This window comes from Pinus tabuliformis, chromosome 3_2 (assembly GCF_031772625.1).
Source record: "Pinus tabuliformis cultivar Carrire ecotype Pingquan chromosome 3_2, CPIR1, whole genome shotgun sequence".
In the NCBI taxonomy this organism is placed as follows: domain Eukaryota; kingdom Viridiplantae; phylum Streptophyta; class Pinopsida; order Pinales; family Pinaceae; genus Pinus; species Pinus tabuliformis.
In genome coordinates, this window is record NC_142302.1 from 221,797,377 (window position 1) to 221,818,638 (window position 21,262).

A 21,262-nucleotide genomic window follows, 5' to 3' on the forward strand; every position below is an offset into this window, starting at 1 on the left:
TCGGCTTCTATTTCACGAAGTACTTGAAGTGTGTTGCGAAAATCTTCAAGACAAGGATAGTGATGGGAATAATGGTCACCGTTATCGCACAAAGCGCAAGGATGTTCTATGCATAACAATCAGATTCTCTTAGCCGATACAGGCAAGGTTACTTGGACCTCGGGGATGTTAGGATCGGGAAAGGTATCAGTGAAAACCTATTTAATGTGAGGGAGTTCAGGACAATTATTGGTGGCATGACTGACAACATCACACAAAGCGCAAGGAAGAAGAGGCTTTGGAAACTTAGGGGCATCTGGAGTTATTGGGGGAGCCTTTTCTTGAGATCCCTTCTTTAGGGATTTTCCCCCGTCGCCATATGATTTCACAATAGGAGTAGGCTCCTGCTAAGGTTGTTATGGAACTAAAGGAAAGGCAGGGGTAGGAACGATTGGTTGGACCGGGGTCAAAGCGGTGTAAGGTTTTAATTGATGAGGTGGAGTGTTTGCAAGGGGGTCAATGTACCAGACTGGGATCCCTAGGGTGATATTAGGTAGACTCAATGTAGCCATGATCAGTGTAGAATAAACTCTGGGAGGTGGAAACAATAACGGTGTCTGACCAAAAGGGTAATGACCTAGAGGAACAGCTTCTACATGGTTAAGGGTTGGGGGAATGGAACCGGGTGGAAAAGGATTAGGAGAGACACCAGCAAAAGGAGGTGGTACTTGAGGAGTTGTACCATTAGGCGTGGTTGAGTCAGGCATAGAAGGTTGTGAAGGTGTGGATTGTTGTGCAGATATAGCGGCCCGTTTGTGGATGGCCTGCGATGCTTGGTGCATGCAAACACTCAATGAGCTAGGCTCAGAAGGAGTAAGCGGTGGGCCATACTAAGAACCAAGCAAAGAGGAATATTTATAGACTCGTGGAGAAATAGATGAGACATTCTTATTGTCAGCCACGAACGAAATGTTGGTCTGAGATGAAGTCTAGGCTTTTGGATCATAATACATCAACTGATTGACGGTGACAATCTTTCTATTGTGTGGAATAACATATTACGGTGAACCGCATATGCGACAGTTGACATGGCATAAGTATAACTATGACCCAAAAGGATTTTGTAGTCAAGGGGAGCATTGATGACTTTGATGTCAATACATACGGTCTTTCCAGCAACTGTGATTGGGCAGTTGCGATATAATCCAAGGGGCTATGAGGGATGACCATACCATGCACACAAAGTGATGGTGGACGAAGATAGATCAGGGGAACCAAGTTGTTTCTGAATATTGGCAGTCATCACACAGATGGATGCACCTTCATCCATGATACATTGTTGGACAGTGGTGTTTCGAATGGAGACTAGAATTTGGAAACCAACAGATGAAGGTAAAGGAGGATTATCTGACTTGTCAACATGGAAGATAATAATTTGATCGTTTTGAGGTTCTATAGCACCTAGAGTAGATAGCAGATATTTTTGTTGTGATGGGCACGTCTGGAGGACTTCCAGTGTTGACATGGCAGCGAGTGAATGCGCCAAATCATCTACTATGTTATATGTATGGGTAGCTTTGGTAGAAGCAACATTTCAATGTAACGTACCTTTCAAGATCGTGGGTATAGCCTCAACCTTAGGTTGAGGGATTTTTAAGGTACCATTGGGTGTCGATAGAGACTCAGTAGACACTCTGGATTGGGACTCAGTTGCAGACTTAGCAGGTGGCTTGTCATACTGGCACGATCGAGTCTAGAGGTTTTTTTATTCAATGTTTACCTCACTAGAGTTCATCATGAGAATTTGATAATCACAGTGACCAAATGGAGGAGTTGGTTGAGCAGCATGACCTTATGGAGGTTGGGCAGCGATATACCCTTGTTGAGGAAAAGGGTTGGTAAGCATAGTAGGTTGAGATGAAGTAGGAGGGGGAGGAGGTGCAGAAGGTTTCGATCCTCAAGAAGTTGCTTGAGCTTCCCATACTTGTCGAGTCTAAGGTGACAGGGGACATTCATGAGTATAATGATCATAGACTCCACAACAAGCATAAGATTTTTTCGTATACCCTTGTTCTGCTTGGGCTGACCACCTTATTGTTGGGTTGCAGGGTTAGGTGGAGGACCTTGAGGGGCATTGGGTTGAGCACCCTAGGTACCTTGATTACCTTGATGCTAATATTTCGTATTTCCCTTCCCCTTATTCTTCTTCTTGGGATGCAAGGGATTGGGACCACTCTGTTGAGCATACACTTGTCCTTGTGGAGGAGGTGCTTGCTTCGGCGAAGGGAGAGTAGGCATGGGAGGATGAGGCACTTGTGCTGAAGGATCTAGAGCGCTAGGCTGTGCATACGGATAATATGTATAGGGGAAACATTGGTATAAGCAGGTTCTACAATAGTTGACCCTAGAATCTATTGATGCGAATAGGGATATGCATATGGTGTGCTAGGACCTGGATAAGGAGTGCCCTGATAAGGATTGGGGGAGGGATAATTGTACATGGGACTGGTCCCTCCCTGAGGTTGACCATAACTCATCTGAGGAGGAGCATATGGTTGGGGGTGTGAGAGAGTTCCAACAATTCAATTTGCGGCATGAGATGCCCCCAGCGCATTAGCAGCACCAGGCTGAGGTAGATTGAGGATGACAGTGTAAACGTAACCTAATTGGGCAGAAATCAGGTCAAATTTTAGAGTTGTTTGGAGAGCTTCTTCCTCAAATTGAGGAAAATAAGAAGAGACATATTTCATAATGGGGGCCAACATCGATATAAGGAACCAATCCATATATACTCAATCCTCAAAGACAAGAGCTCAAAAGACGCTCCTCCTTCTACGCCATTCCTGAACATGGCCGAAAAGGCGAGTGGAAGAATTTTGATGAATGACATCAAAAGTTCAGTATTGGTATCATAATGGAGAGGTAACTAGAAATATGAAGTAAATGTCGTGGCAAGAGTCGCTAAAGTGGAATGGGTTGCCCTAGGCTGGTCTACATGCCACTTCGAAGCAGCTCAAGTGAGCATGCGTTGGAACAACCAAAGACGAATGGAGTCATCGGTAATAGAATTGGATGAACACCACATACGAAAGGAGTGAACATGATTAGTTGGATCTTCTTCAGGATTACCCTCAAACTTTGGGATGTCTGAAGGGAGTTTTGCAGTCATTGATGGCCAATGGTATTGTGGAGAAGGGGATCATTAATAAGCTGGTTAAAATCTAGGAGACTTAAACCAACAACAAAAGGAAGTAAGGGAATCGAAGTCACCACACCGATTGAGGTTCCGCTAATGGGGGTACCCTGGTCGGTACCTGGGTTACCGCCCTGGGTTCCTGCACCTGCATTGGTGCCTGACATGATGGAAATATTAGGATGAGGGGACATGGAATCAAAGGATGAATCAACAGAATCTAAATCTGAATTAGAATGATGACTCGATGGAGGACTAGGAGGATGAACTCGCTCCCGACGAAGAGGAGTGATATGGCCTAATGGGAATAGAGGGTGAAGTCCTCAAATTCGACACAAAAAATTCCTTAGAGGTGCTATGATGTCTAGACTTAGTGATAATGATAGGAATAAAAGAGAAAAAATAGAAAGCAAACAAATAGTGTAGTGGTGCCAAGTGTAATCTAACTATTTTAACGATGTTACTATGATACAAACAAATACATCCTCTCAAATAAAAAATACCTCTAGCCTATAGGTGATCTAAATCCTCAAACAATCCTCAATTTATTGTTTCATATGGCCTTCCAAAGAAATTCTTACTTGACAAAATCTCATCCCCGCAAGTAGAGTTGTCCAGAGAAAGGTGGGGTAGAGGACCAGCTGCTTCCCACAGCGAGTCCTATAAGGTGTTTTCCTAAGACTAGTCACTATGGTTACCTTCGCCCATGGGGTGGTTGATTCTTGAGCTTCTTGGTAGTCAGCTACTACATGGAATTCCCTGCCATGGGCTGGGTATCCCCAAGGAGAACTTCTCACACAATGACCTAGCATAACCCCCTCTGAATCGAGTTTCTGACGCACTCGAGCTTTGACCGTGGGATGATGAAGGATTTTAATCTCCCTAACATGACAAATTCTATGTCTCAATTAAAAGTGACTGATGGGTGTTATTGGAAGCCTATCCCATCGACCCTACACCTACACTACAAATATCGTTTGGCCTTGATGCCCAAAGTGGGCTTAATCTATGTGTCATGATTTATTAAGGTGTAGTGTTTAATGTCTTCACTTGGCGGTGTTAACCAAGTTCTTGGTCGCTTAAGGTGTGAGTGTGTGTAAAATATGTGTCAAGTGGATGATTTAATTAAGCATGTTTCATGATTCCATATGTTGTTGAAAGTAAAATATTGGAATGTTGTAAATGAATCTGAAATGACAGAAAATTAAACAGTCAATCAAGCATACACAACCCCACCCACAAGGGGATACTAGGTAGCTAGGAAAGAGAAGGAAAACAAGCTACTCAAAGACACAGAAAGAAGCCAACAATATTTGATGTCAAGGGACTAGGATCTAAAGGCTCTAGGCTGCTGAAAATGGTGCATACAAACATCAAAAATCAAAGGTGACAACTACTGTAAAGGACAGGTATGAAGCTCTAAGATCTAGGATGCTCAAGGGTATCCTGGGGGGAAAAGGAAAACCCAAAATCTAAAGTGAGAAAATAAAAATTAAACCTATCCAATGGATCTAAAAAGTGATGAATCAGATCTAAAAGATAGAGGCTAAAAATGTTGAAAACCCTAGACTCCTCACTCAGCAAATGTCTTCCTACCAATGTGGAGGAGTACTCGAAACCATAGGGGGTTATTTCCTTCCTCAAAGAGACAAAAAAAGTGGATCTAGGCCTAAGGGAGACCAATTAATAGAATTTGAAAAACCCAAACCAGTCAACAGACAACAATTTCGGACAAACTATAAAAAGTTGAAAATTGTTCAGAAAAACTGGGGAGCACAGGTACTGACCTGTTTCATGAGCTAGCGCAGATTTTGGGTCAAAAAGTGTGCTCTGGATAGAGGGATCACACTAAATAGTAAAAAAAAGTGTGCTTTGTTCTCGCTTGTCTCAACCAACAACTTTCAGACAGATGTTGTCATCACTTGCTTAGATGGTACCTATGACCTGCAGAAAAGACTAGAAACCCTTAAGAATCTGAAAATAAGACAAAATATGGCCTAAAATTGGAAATAAAATTGAGAGGCCTAACAAATGGTTGAAGAAACCCTAAAATTTATGAAACTTCAGTCACCCAAGAACTTGGTTATTAAACCAGTGGAGTCGTCATTTGTTATTATGAAAATTCTTGGAAGATGTACCAAAAACCCTCACTTAAGTCACTAGGTGACAAGTGACCCTAACAACAAGTTAATGGTTGTTGTCATTTTAGATCTGCAACACAAATGGAAAATATGCAATAAAAGGAAACAAGATTTGAAACAAATAGCAGCAGAATGATAGATCCTGAATAATAACCCAGTGGAAAGATGATTTAAATAAATAGATATTTATTGATAACACCTAGTGAAGGAGATATACAGATTGGTCTATAAGTCCCCCTTTGTGGGATGGGTCCTTTGATATCCTTGATGCTTCATAAATACATTCCCTCTCTCAATCGTGTCAAAAACACAAACAAAGTGAAGAAGTCAAGTGGGAGCTCAAGAAAAAATGACGATAATATTGACGATGATAATGATCATGGTGAGGAATGGATGAAAAACCCTCCTTTATTTAGCAAAGTATGGAGTTAATCTCGAAAATGGAGAATAATAAAATATTATTGACCAAATTCATATCTAACTACTTGGAATACATTATTATATTTGTTACACAGTAATTTCTCACTGTCTCCCTGTCAGTCACCCTACTGTGTCAGGAGTTCACAATAATCAAGTTCATGCTCTCTGAACTGGCTAAAAACCCATTTTTCCAAAGTTTTCATCATCAGCGCGACTGTTATTAAAATATTCGCACTGACTGGCGCTTCATAACAGACCTCATGCACTGCCAGCGCGGAAGCACACGACTTTTCCGCGCTGGTCGAATTTCATGACCAGCGCAGCCTCTGTTTGTATTAACCCGCGCTGACATAGGCCTGTCCGTTATTGCTTTGCGATGTCAGCGCACCAGTCCAGTTATGCACCCGCGCTGATCCAGTTTGGGCGAATTTGTTCCAACAGCCAGCCTTCCAGATAACTACAGACTTGGTTGTTGGCCTTGTGAGTATCGCCTCCCTTATATGGCATGTCTGTTCGACCATTTGCAACCATCTCCCTTGAAGATAAGCTCATCCTTCCATCATTCAAGGAGACTCCTTCTCCTATTTAAACCTCTACCATTACCATGAGCAGCTAGTTTTGGATTGTGTGGAGTTTATAGTGCTCAGATTGCTGCTACTATAGGTAGTTGGTGTGATAAGTGTGGAAGTGCTAGATAGCTTAAGGAAGGTTGTGAAGTGTTGCTTGGGTGAGAGAGAGTTCTTGTCTTGGGAGATCTATCTCTAAGGGTGAATGCTTGAGAGACTTGCTGGCTGGACCCTCTTGAGAAGGATATCGACGTCAGAACATTTGGTTGTACTCTTCTCTATTATTGATTAATAATAGATGACTACTATTATGGTTCCATTCTCATTTGTCTCTGTAATGGTTAATGTGAATTACATCTTTTCTGACTGATGTATGATTGCTTTTACTAGATTTCACGCTTGTGTTTGTCTTTCTCTTCGTGTGTGCAGGTATCTATTCGCGGAGATCGCGAAGGATCGTGACCGGCCAGAGCGAAGGAGCGAGAGCGGCATCTCTTCATCAAACAAGAACGTTGGAATCCAAGTAGGTGTTCTTTGCCTACCTTTTAATTGCAATTAGGAACTTGCATAGTAGCATTGATTGATTGTTGCTAGACCCATTCTGGGCTAGTAGGGATCACCTCTATCCGTAGAGGGGATTTACCTCTCCAACAATTTGGCGACTCCACTGGGGAGCTGGCCTCTGTCCCTTTTCATTCATTCTTGCTTTGAGCTTGCTTGAGTGCTCTCTCTTTGAAGATTAGGGGTTAGTCTTTTACTTCTGGATTTCCTGGTTCAGTCTGGGAAGTGCTTTAATTGTCTGAAGAAGCCTTGCCTTGGTTTGGGAGCTTTTTGTTTGATTTTGCTTGTTTTTTTGCCTCAGCGCAGTTTTAATTGAAACAGTCGCGCTGACATCGCTTGCCTGTTTCTTGAGTCTCGCGGTCATCGCGCTTTCTCATCGAACAGTCGCGACGGTTTTGAAATCGAACCAACGCGGATAACCCATGTCCTTCCGCGCTGACAGCGCATTGTTGCTACGCGTGACCTCTGGTCAGCGCATTGTTGCTGAGTTCTACCCGCGCTGATCCTGTAGAATTCATTTTGGTTCAAATTTGCCTCCTGAGCCTGTTGGTTTGACTGTCCCTTACTCTTTCCACTTGGTTTGTGGCTTGTTTTTCATTGTTTGAACTGTGAGACACTTGCTTGCGAAGTCCTGTCGGGCGGATTTTGTTTCGTGTCCGGTGACCTAGTTTTGTCATCCTGCTTTCGCTGGATTGATTTTGTTTTATCGCTTGTTCACGAAGATCCGTTACTACTTGCCTTTGCTTTCGCGAAAACCTCCTTCTTTTTGCTTTCTTTGCTTGGTTGTTTAGGTGGTTGTCCTCGAACCAGTCCTTCGGTTGTTTCGATTACTCCTCGCCACCCAGACATAGATTACAATTGCTTGGGTTCAACCAGCTCTTTTCACGCTTGTTGTGTTTTTCATTGAGTGATTTTGTTTCCTTTACTCGGTGTTGCTGTCTCTCAAAATTCATTGTAAGTGCATTGTGCCATTGAAAAAGAAACCGAACTAATATCTTTTGCATTCAATTGTTAATCAAAGGAAGAGCATTTTGTTGATTTGCATTCTCAAAAGAAAAGTCTCATTTCTTTGTCATTAGCTGCATTAGATTGCTTGGTTGTTTGAGTTCATTTTTGTTTGATTGAAAACTCTTAACCTTCTCATAGTTAGAATTCATCGAACAAAATGGTGTTCTTTGGCATATAGCTTGCATATAGGTAATTGTGAGAGATCACACGATAAGGCCTGAAATCGAAACTAAATTCAAGATCAACCATAAAATAAACTGAATAAACCTAAAAACGCATTGGAACTTAACGCAAACATCTAGAGGTCTAGGTTAGAGACGTGTTCCGGCATCTTTAAACATAGTCACTATTGTTTCACATTACGGTTGGGTGATTCCTCCTTCTGTGACTCGATAGTGGTCTAACACGGACTGTGCTCCCATGTACCGTCGCGTATATAGGGAGACCCCACTAGGCTTTTATCCTTGATCCATAGGAAGCCGAGTCTGCCGCCTTGTGAACCGTAACGCACCGAACACAGCATTCGGGAAGATTGACTGCAGTACAGAAAGTCCTTGGTTCTCATACGATTGCCAAGGTGTATAAGCAGTTTTACGGATTGCTTGGTAAACCCTTTACCTAGAGTCTCCAGAGCCGTCACTTTTGATCCTTTTCAGACTCCTTAAAAGAAAAGGTGCCTGTGAGCGTCTTGTCACTTCGTGCTCATTAAACATTCGAAGGAGACTGGAGTCATCTTTTCGTCCTTTTCTCGACTCTTGAAACATGAAAAGGTCAAGTTTGGTTCCTGTGTCTTAAAAATTTATTCGGCCACGATAACATTACCTGGTTAGATTTTGTGTGCGTTAGCTTGAGTAGGGTCTTTATCGTTAGTTTCCTTTAGGTTTTCTAAGGGGTCTTGTCATCCTGGCTGACCCGTCAACTCCCGGTCCGAGTGATCAAGGTTCTCCATCTTCTGTTGCTCCTGAGGTACCTGTTGTAAGCGATACTCTTCCTGTTATCTCGAGTATCCAGCCTATCAACGTACGTGCCCCGGGCGACGAGGATTACGAAGAAGATTGGAATCCTATCTGGGAGCCTGACAAAGACGATACCCCTCGTACTCCTCCCGGTATGTCATCTCCGATGTCCACTTCCCACATGGATGAGACATCTCCCAGCACAGGTGGGACACCCGTGGTGTCAAATATTGAAACCCCCATCCCAGCTACTTCTCCACTCCCTCCGCGATATCAGTCAATGAGGGATAGAATAGCTGCCAGAAGACCGTCTACGACTATATGGGATCCTAGTCTTATTGCCACCACGGGACCCTTTGTTTCACAACCCCTTAATACGCCTGTTACCTCGGTTCCCACCAATCCAACCGTTTGTGTAGCGCACTCGACTCCGGTCGTTAGTGCCGTGACAGCGTCTTCATCTACGAACGATGGTGCTGGTCCTTCTCATAGTCAGGGCCAGCCGGAACTTTCATCTGGAGTCGTTGATCCTGCACAGAGTGCTCAACCCTCTTCTGGTGCTGTTCCAGGAGGGGGGCCCTATGATAGCCAGGGGCAGCCCATTGTGGACCCGAATTACCAAGGTCCCCTCTTTTATTATGACTCTACTGGTCAGTACCTTCAGTTCGCTCAATCCGCGCCTCTTCAACATTTCGTTGAAGTCTCGGTACCGTTGTCTATCTCTTACGACGCCAGTACTCATACTTTTCGTGGGCGCCAGGTAATCCCAGGGCAGCCTCAAGGACCGCCAAATCAAGGCCAACCACCTTATGTGCAAACCCCTCAGGGGCAACCACTTTATGGCCCGCCTTACCCAGGACAATCTGGGGGCCCGCAGGGACAACCCTACCTGGGACAACCCTCGGTCGTTGGTGGTCCGTCATTTTCCTATCAGAGTCAACCTTCTGGTTACCCAGGGCAACCTGGTACCCAGCAAGGTTACCCGGCTGGACAACCAGGGCAGCCTTATATCCAACAAGGCCAACCTGGTTTCCAGCAGGGTTACCCAACTGGACAACCAGGGCCGCCTTACATCCAACAAGGCCAACCTGGTCTCCAGCAGGGTTACCCATCTGGACAAGCTGGGCAAGCTTATGCTCCTCAAGGTCAACCAGCAGTCCAGCAGGGGTATCCTCTTGGGCAGGGGGGGCAACCCTACATACAGCAGGGCCAACCTACTGCCCAGTCTGGTCATCTTTCTGGGCAAGGGGGGCAACCCTACGTACAGCAGGGCCAACCCACTGCTCAATCCATGCATCCTCCTGGGCAAGGGGGGCAACCTTCTATTCAGCAAGGCCAACCCACTGCTCAGCCCGTGCACCCCTCAGGGCAGACGGGCCAACCTTCTATACAGCAAGGTCAACCCGCTGCCCGCCCTAATCATCCATCTGGACAGGCTGGCCAACCTCAGGGTCAACCAGCCGTCCAGCCGGCTCAGCCATCTGTGCCGCAAGGACAACCCTTAGTGGCTCACGGACAACCTGGCACCCAGCAAATTCGTCCTTCTGGGCAGGCAGGTCCATCCCAAGCCCACCCAGGTCAACCTTCCGGACAGATGATCCAAGCCCAACCGGTTCAAGGACATTATTCTGGGCCCCAAACTCAAATGAGTTATCAAATGCAAGGTGGGCCACAGCCTCAACCTTCTTACCAAACGCAGCCTCCTTATCAGGCTCAGTATGGAGCTCAGCAAACGTATGGCTACCAGCAACCCCAGGGGCAAACTCAGTTTACTCCTTATCAAAATTACCAACAGATGCAGGTCACACCTTACCAAAATTATCAGTATGCTGCACCTGCAGGGCAAGTTGCTAATACATGGGGTGCTGGGGGGCAGACACAGGGACAACTGTCCGCATATGGTCAGAATCCGTATGGACAGAACTCCTATGGGCAAGGTCCCTATGCACCTGGTCCTTTTGGGCCCGGTCCACCTGGACAAGGTCCGTGGGGGCAACCACCATCTGGTTGGAACCCTAATACTGCCTCGAATCCGCAGCCACAAATGTCCTTTAACCCTCAATTGCCTTTCTTAGCGACGTTGGAACTTCCTGATGTGTCCAAGTTGACAAATGATCCTATTTTGCATAATCCATATTGGCCACCAGTTCCGACTAAAATACCAGGTGATTGTCCAAAATTTGATGGCAAAGCTGGTGAAGATCCTCAGGCCCATGTCATGACCTATCACCTTTGGTGTTCATCGAACTCATGGCTTGATGACTCTATCCGGCTCCGCCTCTTTCAGAGAACTCTCACTGGTTCAGCCGCTAAGTGGTATATTGAGCTGAATCGCAGCATGTTTCAAGATTTCAACTCGTTGGCTATGGCCTTCTTGACTCATTTTCAGTTACCCATTCGGTACGAGACTGGGACACATCTCCTCACGTCTCTCAAACAGGATATGGCTACGCACATATCTGATCATATACATGAATGGAGAAGGCGTCGTCGCTTGATCAAATTTTTGGGATTCTTGATCAACTCCTGACCGATTGGTTCACGACTTCCTTTGTCCCGAAAATTGCAAAAGACATCGCAATGGGAGCTTGTGTAACTGAAGAGCAAGCGATCGCGCGGGCTCAGTACCTCGACTTAGTGTATTCTCAGTCGGGTACTTTATATGAGTATTTGCCAGATGCCCCGAGGCCTGGACAGTCCAAGGCTCCGCCGAAACCATCTGTTGATGGAGTCATTGGTTCTGTAAATTCGTCATCAAAGAAATCGGCCGCAAACCCTGGGAAGCAAAAACAGAATATTTCTAACGAGAGTGCTTCTCAGGGCCAATCAAATTCTGGGAGTACCTCCGAGGTAAACGCCATTCAGTCCACCGCGGCGGATAAATCCTCGAAAGGGAAAAAGAAAGGGAAAGCTAAAGACAAATCTGGACAGCCCAAGCAGGATCCCCCTAAGCCTCCCTCCGAGGAAGGAGCTAAGCGAAAACCTAAATATCCTTGTCTCATCTGCGATGAGGATCACTACACTAAGGACTGCCCGAGGCGGTCCGAAGTTAGTCGACTTTTGAAAGGTGCTCCTGGGCCTCCTGCCGTGCTTAAAGAGCCTTTCCCTTCCCAGCAGACTCAAATGGTGGCAGATCCGTCTCAATCCTCTTCCTCGTTTGGTTCTCAAGTGTTCATGGCTGGAACGATTCCCATCCATGTTTCAACTCGAGCGAAAGATTATCCATCTCATGCCGGGAAAGAGCCGGAGGTTCCCTCCAGCGCTCCTCCGTCCAGTTCTGGTCCCCTTCACATCGAACGGCCCAGCACTGAGGCGATCCCCCGACCCCCTCCGAAAGGTGTACTCAGGAAGTCATCTTATAACCCTAATGCTCGTGCTGCCCAGCATTATAGCATTGTTGAGGACTTAGCTCAGGCTCCGTCTGCTATGTCCGCGTTAGAAGTCCTCCAGAGCTGCCCCTCCCAGAGGAAGTCCTTGCTATCAGCTATTGGTGGCATCGACCCGGCAGATTCGGATTTAATCTCTTTCGATCTCGAGGGTTTTACACAGAGACTGCCTCACCAAGTGGCCTTCCTTATACAGGTCATCATCAATGGCAAAACGATCCATCGTACAGTTATTGATGAAGGTGCCTCAACCTGCATCATGTCTGTTGCTTGCTGGAAGGCTATTGGTTCTCCTACCTTGAGCCAGTCTCCTACGACCCTAGAAGCCTTCGATGGAAGAGAATCTCGTCCATATGGTATCCTCCAACGCTTGCCCGTTTCTTTAGAAGGAAAGACCGTGGAGGTGGAGGTCGAAGTTGTTGACGCCAACCTCACCTACAACCTCCTCCTTGGACGTAGCTGGACATACGCCATGCAAGCCGTGGCTTCCTCCCTGTTCCGTGTCGTTCGTTTCCCTCACCAAGGGAAGATTGTCACGGTGGACCAGCTCTCCTTTTTCGCTTCTTCCTCTGAAGGTAATGTGCCGTTCGTGGAGCATACCTCCAAGTCATTAGTGAGTGTGGGTGCCGGACTTTTCAAAGATCCCGCTCTGATGGGAGTCTTTCCCCTCCCACCTCCGAATCTCGCCCCTGTCAACATGATCTCAGTACGTTCTGATCCATGGGTTCTTCCTCCCCCGAATCAGGAAGACTCTTGGGGTGATATGATGCCGTTGAGCCCTGCCAAGCTCAACTACGTCGAGATTGTCGCTGCATCGGCTCCCCCTCCAGAACCTGCTTTTCCAAGTAGTGTTCCCGATTCATATGATCATTTTCCTTGGCTGGGTGATGAGGCTACTTCGGATCCACTGAAGGAAACATTTCCCTCCGATGAAGCCATCATAGAGACTATGTCTCTCGAAGAGCTCCCTTGGTCAGATCACCACCATCGCTCTTCGTTTCTCCCTCCACATTCGGAAATGGTCGCATGTCTCGAGCGGTTTGCCTCATGTGTCCCATCCCCGCCCCTTCAAACACCTGTTCAGCTGTATCAAGTGTCTTCTGAGGGCAATATGGGCAACATCACGCAAACCCAGCCTATCGACATCTCTGTCAAACCAGGGGTTGTCGAGAATATTTTCATTGGAGTCACGTGTACTCCTGAGGAAGTTCAACTCTATACTGCTCTATTTCGCGAATTCCGTGATGTCTTCGCATGGTCCTACGAGGAAATGCCCGGCATCGACCCTAGTATTGTGGTGCACGAAATACCTACATATCCAGGTGCTAAGCCCGTTCGTCAGCGCTTACGCCCAGTGCACCCTCGAAAGGCTGCAGCCATCAAGGCCGAAGTCGAAAAGCTTCTTAGAGCTGGTTTCATTTACGCCATTCCCCTTACGGATTGGGTGTCTAACATAGTCCCTGTGAATAAGAAGCAGGGCACTATCCGGGTCTGTGTTGACTACCGCGATATCAATCGAGCCTGTCCGAAAGACAACTTCCCTATGCCCTTCATCGACCAGCTTATCGATGACTGCGCAGGAAGTGAGATTTATTCGTTTATGGACGGCTTCTCTGGCTATAACCAGATCAACATAGCTCCTGCAGACCAGCATAAGACAGCTTTCATTTGTCCTTGGGGCACCTTCGCCTATAAGAAGCTCCCTTTCGGTCTCAAAAATTCCGGTGCCACTTTCCAGCGTGCGATGTCATATGCTTTTCATGATATTCGACACATCGTACAGCCTTACCTGGATGACCTCCCAGCTCATTCAGCTAAGCATCAGGACCACCCATCTCATCTACGCGAATTTTTTCTCCGCTGTCGACACTACCGTATTCGACTCAATCCGCATAAGTGTGTCTTCTGCGTAGAATCTGGCCGACTGCTCAGGTTCATCGTCTCCCGAGAAGGCATCCGTCTGGATCCCCTCAAAGTCGAGGCCATCTTGAACTTTCCTCCCCCTGCCTCTTTGCAGCAATTGCAGAGTCTGCAGGGCAAAGCTAATTTTCTTAGACGATTCATTTCGAATTATGCCGAGGTGGCTAAGGGTTTTACACGGTTATTAAAGCGAGACACACCCTTTCGTTGGGATGCTATCGCCCAGGAATCTTTCGAGCGACTCAAAGACCTCCTTGTCTCAGCTCCGCTCTTAAGACCTCCGAACTACCACCGTGATTACACCCTCTATCTAGCTGCCGCTGACACCACCATCGGCATGGTTCTAGTGCAGGATGATGATGACGGCACCGAGCACGTTATCTATTACCTTAGTCGCAACCTTCTGGATACGGAAACTCGCTACGCATATGTCGAGAAGTTGGCATTGGCCGCTGTCTGCGCCGTTCAACGTTTCCGGCACTATATCCTGTTGCGCACAACGACCGTGATTTCTGACTGCAACCCAATGACCTACATTTTGTCGCGTCAACTGCTGGGGGGAAAATACTCGAAGTGGATTGTAATCCTCCAAGATTTCGACTTGGAATTTACTGGGGCCAAGTCTAAGAAGTCTCTGGTCTTTGCTGAACTGCTCTGTTCCTTGCCATCTCATTCTGCACCATCTCGTTCGGAGGAGCATATCCCGGATGAAACATTGTTTCTCATCAGCACCCTCGACCCGTGGTATGGGGACATTATAGTTTATTTGCAGACGTCTTCCTTCCGTCCCAATGTGTCGAAAGATGCTCGACGACGGATTCGTCACCAATCTCAACCCTATCGCATTCTTGGTGATACCCTATACCGCCTCGGCGTTGATTCTGTTCTCCGCCGATGTTTGACTCTCGAGGAGGCTGAGCGGGTGTTGAATGACTGCCACTCTGGTGCTTGTGGCGGCCACATGTCCGAATATGCTACCGCCCAGAAAATTCTCCGTGTTGGTTACTTCTGGCCTTCTATCTTCAAAGATTGCATTCTTGCTGTTCGTGCATGCCATGAATGCCAGGTGTACCACCGGAAAATGTGTGCACCTCCTGCACCACTGCACCCTGTTGTTACCGTAGGTCCATTTTCCAAATGGGGCATCGATTATACGTCCTGTAACCCTCGTTCGGCCGGGGGGCATGGGTATATCATCGTTTCCGTAGATTATTTCACCAAGTGGGCCGAAGCGATGCCTACATTGAACGAAGACGGTTACACAGCGGCGCAGTTTTTGTTTAATCATGTCATTACTCGTTTCAGAGTCCCTCAGGCTATCGTCACAGATCACGGAAAACATTTCCGTAATCACATGATGACGAAACTAACGACCCAACTAGGCTTGCATCAGGATAGTTCGACACCATACTATCCCCAATCCAACGGTCAAGTCGAGGCTGTGAACAAAGTTTTGATCACCATGCTTCAACGCACCGTCAATACACACAAGTCTAATTGGCATCTGATGTTGTTCCCTGCCTTGTGGGCCTACCGGACCTCTGTGAAGGACGCCACCGGTTTCACTCCTTTTCAATTGGTTTACGGACTGGAGGCCACCCTTCCTGTTGAGTGTGAGATTCCTTCGTTGAAATTAGCTGTCGAGTTGCTTCCCAACACCACTCCGGTGGAGGAACGGCTTCTTTACCTAGAACGGTTAGACGAGACCCGTCGTTTAGCTTCTCTGGCTATCGAAGCGCAAAAGAAGAGAGTCAAGGCTCACTTCGACCATAATATTCAACCTCGTTCCTTCGTTGAGGGAGATCTAGTACTGCTCTATGATCAAGCTAAGGATAAGCTGGGGGCAGGAAAACTCGAATCCATGTGGCTAGGTCCCTATATTGTGAAGAGAGTTTTGCAGAAGGGCGCATATGAGTTGATTGATTACGAAGGAAATCCTCTTGACAAGCCCCGCAACGGGCTCTATTTGAATAAATATTATACATGATTTCGTGCACCCAGCTTGTACATACGCGTGTTTTAGTGTGTTATGTGTGCATGATTTCACGTTTTGCTTTGGTGTGAAGGCGTGTTTGCCTCTTATTGTGTTTTCTGCTTCTTGTGCAGATGTCTAGTGCACCTTATGTTGGTTTCGCTGATGGCGCCTGCCGTAGTACTTGCAATTTGTCTTCTGCGGCGTGGGCAATCTATGATCCTCACAGAGAGTTGCTAGACCTTCAAGGAGTCTGCCTTGGTCGTACCACTAACAATGTTGCCGAATACAGTGCCGTAATCGAGTTACTAGCCGAAGCAGTTGATCTCGGCATTCGTGCAATGGTAGTAAACTTGGACTCTCAGCTCGTCGTCCATCAACTCAACGGGCGATACTCCGTCAGAGACCAACGCATTCTAAGGTTGTATCTACGTGTCAAATTTTTAGAAAGAAATTTTGATTATATCACATATCAACATATTCCGCGACGATTAAACACGTTGACTGATGCATTGGCAAATCGTGTGTTAGACAGACATTTGCGAAATAGATAAACATCATACAAGAAGACACAGAAAGCATAATAAGACCATAGAATAAAGCATATGTAAATAAAATATTTTTCCAAGCATAGTTTGCATGCGTGTCGTGTGTGCTTTTAAGCTTGCATTTAAAAAATTAAAATATATGGGTCATGTGTTATGAAATTCATACATGAGATTACGTTTGTACTGAACATTTGCATAGCATATAAAAAACATCATCACATGTAACAAGATCCATCCAAAAATTGGTATGTATATATATATATATATATATATATATATATATATATATATATATATATATATATATATATATATATATATATATATATATATATATATATATATATATATATATATATATATATCGTGTGGCGCACTAAGGCACTCAAAAATAAGTGTATATGTCAAAAATAAGGCCGATGTCCTCAGTACATCTGAGACACGAGTCTCTCAAAAATAGCAGTGGAAATAAAACCTAGGTGACTAATGTGGTAGGTTATGCTCTCTATAGCATACTACCGCCCGTGCCACCCGCCTCAAAAGGCGGTGCATCCTGGGCTCTACTCCCACTGTGTGAATTTGGGATGCTATGGGGACCTCCTCGATCCCCTGGTAATCTGGGACTCCCTCCAGTAGCCCCTCGAGGTTCTGCAATACGATCTCGGGCGTGTTGACTCCTGGAGGAGCCAGGGCAAAGACTCCGTCACCATGTGCCTCTCTCCTCACCTCTGGAGCCAAACCAAGGGGTCTCACAGGTCCCACATCTGCATATCATAGCATTAATCATCAAGGCATGTACACGAAAAATCAAAAAAACATTACAAAACATAAAAAATTAAAAAGAGATCAAGTGGCTTACCACCATCGTCCCACTGTTCCCCCGCAGGCAGTGGCATGTCTGGGTCACCTCTGAAATCAATCCCGGCATACGGCCAGTCCTCTACGAAGATCACCTGGCGATCCAGCCACTCTCGGAAATAATGCCCCCATGCCACTGGGCGGCCGCCACCTCCTCGGGGCATGATGTGGCCCCACCGACTGGCCCTCGTCTCTCGGGGACCTCTGGGTGGATCAAGGGCCATGTCCTGCAGCTGTAGCGCTGGCACCCGCTCCATCATGAGTGGGACTAGAATGGACCCATAACCAAACTGCTTCGACTCCCCGCGTCGGCAGTTGCTCAACTGTCTCTTCATGCTAGTAGTCACAGCTGCCGCCCAGTTGAATATGGTGGGTTGCAGACACTCGAGAGCCAGAAGTAAGTGGGTCTTTGAGGCCTCATGGTTGGCCAAAGAGCCCGCTGCCCGGGTCACCATGAACAATATGCTCCGTAGGATGATGTCGTCCACTGACGGAATGGACACCTTTCCACTCCACGTCTTGCGTGCCCGTGGGCACACCCGAGCCATCAGCTGATCCAAGGTCTCACCGCTGGGTCGCTGCCCCTCCAAAATGGGCATCTCACCCCGGCGGGATAATCCAGTCAAGAAATACATATCCGTGGCATCGAACTCAATGTCACGGCCTCGGATCGTGAACTTGCCATCAATTGGGTTCCAGGCTCTGATAAGGAACTCCAAAAGATCAGGTTGCGCCCGTAGATGCGGAGTCAAGAAGAATTTGAGAAATCTGCATGCTCGCATGGCATTGCGGCTCCCAGCATCAGCATAAGCAGCAATATCCTCGTTATCATGGGCTCTCTCTTGCCATACAAATGCCATTTTGTCCTGCATGGCCATTAAAAAGCATTAGAAGCTTGCCTACAAGAATTTATACGTTCAATTTTGAAAAAACAATTCTTTGCCGCGTCAGCGGGGCTGTTTTTAAAACAGTCGCGCTGACCATGGCGGACCTGTGCTTTTTCCACTGGGTCAGCGCGGAAGCACACGTGTTTTCCGCGCTGACCCAGAGGTGGCCTGTGTATTAATTTATCGATCAGCGTGGACCCGATAGGGATTTCCGCGCTGACCGAGAGCGCACCAACGCTCCAAAAAATCGCCCAAATGGCCAAATTCCACCGTTAAATTACTGAAAAAGGGACTCAAAATGGAGCGTAGGGAGAGGAGGACCTACCTGGAACAAGTTGCAGGAAGAACGGTGCTCGAACGGGATGGAATTCGCTCCGTCAACTTTGCAGCTTCTCAACGTTCTCCACAGCTCAAATGGTAACAATGGTAAAAATAATTCATTTACCCCCCTATTTATGGTAAAAAATCTATATTTGACTATGGTAGCTCATAAATGTGGGTTTTTGTTCAATTTTTGCCATATATTTCGTGTTTATGTCGATGTACTATGATTTTCTACATGTTTTACGATGTTTTTAACATGTCGAACAGGTTTTATGTGGGTAATGTTCTTGTGCAGATTTCCGTCTCCATGGAGTTATAGTAGCACTGATCACACTTGATCTCGCAATGTCGTCTTCATGCTCTTTTCCGACATAAATCAAGAAAAGATTGCCGGGTTCCCTCTCGACTCGTTAAAAGGAACGAGGGGCGGTCGCTTTTAAAGCTCTTTTTTCGACCGTTTAACTTAAAAAGATTGTCGGGTGTTTGTCGTTTCGCACTCGCTATTGGCCCCAAAACGACGTGCTTTCGACCGCTTTTTTACTTTTTCGGGTCAAAGTCACTATTTACGAAAAGTACTCCTCGATCGTAATGGTCGGGCGGTTCTTTCGGGTATTGTTTTATACTTTTTCGGGCTCGAGAGACACAACTGTACGAAAAAGGACCCCCCTGGAGTTTTCTTTTCTGCTGTCTTTTCAGACTCTCTAAACAAGAAAAGACGCCGAGTTTTTCCTTTGTCAGACTCATTAAAACTTGATGACATCGGGCATTGTCGAAATGACACTCTTCAAGCATATGCTATCCTCGTCAAGCTTGTCATCCAAAAATAACCGGGGTACCTGCCAGAAATGGTGGGGAAAATGGAACTGTAATAATTGTCGTGTCGGCAGTATGTCGCTCTTGAACATGGCACTGGTCTGCATTCGTGTCGGGTGGGGATTTCTCATCTTGTTTCACACTGGCCTCCGTGGGTTCGGGTTATCCTATTTGACCTCTCATTTGCTCATTTCCCTGTCATCGTACCCTCTGCTCATTTGATGTCGAATACTGCCAAATCCACTGTCGTGCCGCCGATATGTTCAAGAGAAGTTGACCTCTGCAACAATGCAACCTCCTCTGATGTCTCACACAAAATATTTTACCTCTGTCTCGTGTCGATGATGTGGGAAACATTATGGCCCACCTTCGATCAAGGTCACTTCCTGTCGACTTCAGCTCATTATCCAGGAAGGTGACTTAGAGACTCCCTTCAGGTGCCTTAGAGCCTGCATGCCTCAATGGCAGGTTCTTCGTGTTCGACGTGAGGTTTTCATCATTGGCCTCCGATCGAATGATTCTGCGGGTGTTCGACACCAGCTCATTGATTCACACGCCGCGGATTGTACCTATAGTACCTTGAGGACCATTGTCATTATTGGTGGTACCTCTCGCGTCTGTTAACAGTTTTCATCATTGGCTGGTAATCAGACGATGTTCATGCATGTTCGACTTCAGCTCATGTATTCACATGCTTGGACTTGTACTTTGTTCGGGTCGAGATGGAACGCAAGACCCTGGATCCCTGTCTGTTATGGTCCAGGCTGCGATTTTGTGGATGATCATTACATGACTCATTGATGGATGGCTGCGCCCATACCTGAGTCTTCATGGATGGCTGCGACCATGCCTTATCATCACTATGGTCTCTTTAGCTGGGTGGCTGCGTCCATTCCACAGACCTTCTTCGCATGTCTTTTGGATGGCTGCGCCCATGCCTAGACTGCATGTACTTGATTATCAGAGACATTCGGTCCTTCCTGGTGGTGTTCCAGTTCGGCGAGTTTTGTAAAGCATTTCACCCCTCCCACTCTCTCGGTCTTCATGCTTTAGGGGGCATCTGTTACACAGTAATTTCTCACTGTCTCCCTGTCAGTCACCCTACTGTGTCAGGAGTTCACAATAATCAAGTTCATGCCCTCTGAACTGGCTAAAAACCCATTTTTCCAAAGTTTTCATCATCAGCGCGACTGTTATTAAAATATCCACGCTGACTGGCGCTTCATAACAGACCTCATGCGCTGCCAGCGCGGAAGCACACGACTTTTCCGCGCTGGTCGAATTTCATGGCCAGCGCAGCCTCTGTTTGTATTAACCCGCGCTGACATAAGCCTGTCCATTATTGCTTTGCGATGTCAGCGCACCAGTCCAGTTATGCACCCGCGTTGATCCGGTTTGGGCGAATTTGTTCCAACAGCCAACCTTCCAGATAACTACAGACTTGGTTGTTGGCCTTGTGAGTATCGCCTCCCTTATATGGCATGTCTGTTCGACCATTTGCAACCATCTCCCTTGAAGATAAGCTCATCCTTCCATCATTCAAGGAGACTCCTTCTCCTATTTAAACCTCTACCATTACCATGAGCAGCGAGTTTTGGATTGTGTGGAGTTTATAGTGCTCAGATTGTTGCTACTATAGGTAGTTGGTGTGATAAGTGTGGAAGTGCTAGATAGCTTAAGGAAGGTTGTGAAGTGTTGCTTGGGTGAGAGAGAGTTCTTGTCTTGGGAGA